The 2,355-nt window shown below is 38.5% G+C and overlaps 1 non-coding gene across 1 annotated transcript; it reads right to left on the bottom strand.

Annotated features, from left to right (window-relative positions):
• Positions 1-1,483: 1,483 nt before the first annotated feature.
• Positions 1,484-1,590, bottom strand: LOC127132997 (small nucleolar RNA R71). Its single transcript, XR_007806998.1, has one exon. It is a non-coding gene; the product is annotated as a small nucleolar RNA R71 (small nucleolar RNA).
• Positions 1,591-2,355: the final 765 nt, after the last annotated feature.

The following is a 2,355-nucleotide window of genomic DNA, read 5'->3' as shown; positions in this document are numbered from 1 at the left end:
ACTCGCTTTAAATTATTTATTTTCCGCACCCGCACTACTTTCATTTATTTCCCGCACTCGCTTTAAATTATTTACTTTCCGCACTCGCACTACTTTTATTTATTTTAATGCACTTTTACTTTACCATGTCTAGCTAAATTTATAAGGCTAGAATGTAAGGATCGTAATTAAACCAGTAATCCGTACAAATGTTTGTAGAAACACTTAAGGGCTATTTTAACTTTCAAATTAAGTTTTCCCGCACTTCAATTCCGTTGGGTAAGATCGAAAGCCGTCCAACGTCTTTATAAACTTAATTGTTTTTAACTATTTCAAAAACAGCGAAAGCGCTTTGTTTAGTTCATTAGGAGTTTTTAACATCAAGAAGAAAAGAGATTTTAAAACTATTTTCAGACGCATTTATAAGTTTAGAGTCTGGTTCGTAAGAACCTCTTTTGGTTAAGAAATCCAGGTTATAATACTTTTCAACTTAGTCAAGATACTATATTTCTTAAAAATAGGTTTACTACTCTAACGCAATGCACACCTTTTTATAAGTGACAATAAGAGGGTTTAATTAGGGAGTACAACTCGGTTCTGAATACGCGAAAGCGACAGTTCCTGTTAAATTAGTTCTTTTCAAAGTAGTAAACATTGCCCATAAGTAGTTCTATTAGCAAGTACTTGGATTATCATTTAATTATGTGAATTACATTCGACCCTGTCTTTATTAATTAAATTTATTTTAAAACTTTACTTTTCAATTGCACACTACAAAAACACCTATTTTAATTGCCTTTGATAAACACCATAACAATAGATAACGATAGATTGACAATTGGTCTCTGTGGTTCGATAATCTTTTATATTACTCTGACGCGTTCGTACACTTGCGAACACCGCATCAAGTTTTCTAACGCATCAAGTTTTTGGCGCCGTTGCCGGGGACGAATTTCGTCAAATTTCATTTTCCTGTTGTTATATCGTTTAGACTTAGGTTATTTCCCGCCGGTCGATGCGAAGAACTCGCAGCACCGGAAGTTTAAGCTTAGTATACCCTCTGGCGGAACCTGAACGTTACGCTCGCGCACGTTTATTCTTTCATAGAATTAAGAGAGCTATGGCCGAAGATCAAAACCAAAGACCTCTTAAGGACTTCGCTCAACCATCTAACGAAGAACCTAGTTCTAGTATAGTAAACCCAATTATTCCAGCCAATAATTTTGAACTTAAACCATCCCTGTTGCAATTAGTGCAATAGAGACAATTTGCGGGTCTCGCTACCGAGAACCCAAACCAACATTTAAAAATATTTCTTCAATTAACAGATACTTTTAAAACCAATGGAGCTTCTCCTCAGGCAATACGTTTAAGATTATTTCCTTTTTCCCTCAGAGACAAAGCTCTGTCATGGTTAGATTCCCTTCCACCCAATTCCATTACTACTTGGGATAACCTTAGAAGAGTTTTTCTTGCTAGATATTTTCCCCCGAGTAAGACCGCCGTTCTTCGAAACCATATAACTAGATTTACCCAAAACCATGGAGAATCGTTGTTCGAAGCTTGGGAGAGATATAAAGAGTTATTACGAGCATGCCCACATCATGGTTTAGAAAATTGGTTAATCATTCAAACCTTCTATAATGGACTTCATTATAACACAAAGATGACCATCGACGCTGCCGCAGGCGGTGCTCTGATGAACAAACCTTATCCTGAAGCTAGTGCCCTCATCGAAGACATGGCTCAAAACCATCAATCATGGGGATTCGAACGAGCGACAGTAGAGAAGAAGGAAGCCCAAGGAGGAGTGCATTAACTAAGCTCTATAGACATGATGCAAGCTAAAATGGACGCATTAGCCCTTAAAGTCGAGCATATGTGCACGAACCCGAATACTGTAGCCGCAGTTTCGTCGGATTGTGAGATATGTGGAACCCAAGGACACCAATCCGCAGAATGCAGTCTATTAAACGAAACCCACTCCGAGCAAGTGAACTACACCCAAGGGAACCCATACTTGAATACCTATAACCCTGGATGGAGGAATCACCCGAACTTCTCCTATAAAAACAATAACCCTATTCAAAATAATGCACCTCCGAGACCTAGTTATCAAGCCCCTAGATCAAATCAACCTATGCAACCTGTACCACCAAAACCGAGCCTTGAGAAAATTATGGAAAATTTTATCACCGCTCAAACCCAACAAAACAAGGAGTTCATGAACCAAAACATTCATGTTAACGAATTGATTACTCAGTTAGGAACCAAGGTTGACCAAATAGTTACTCATACCAAGATGGTAGAAACCCAGATCTCTCAGGTAGCTTTAAACCAAGCCCCTCAGACTACACCTGGAGGACAATTCCCTGG

Source organism: Lathyrus oleraceus, chromosome 3 (genome assembly GCF_024323335.1).
Source record: "Lathyrus oleraceus cultivar Zhongwan6 chromosome 3, CAAS_Psat_ZW6_1.0, whole genome shotgun sequence".
In the NCBI taxonomy this organism is placed as follows: Eukaryota; Viridiplantae; Streptophyta; class Magnoliopsida; order Fabales; family Fabaceae; genus Lathyrus; species Lathyrus oleraceus.
The sequence above is the reverse complement of the archived record's forward strand: the minus strand, read 5'-3'. Positions and strand labels throughout refer to the sequence as shown.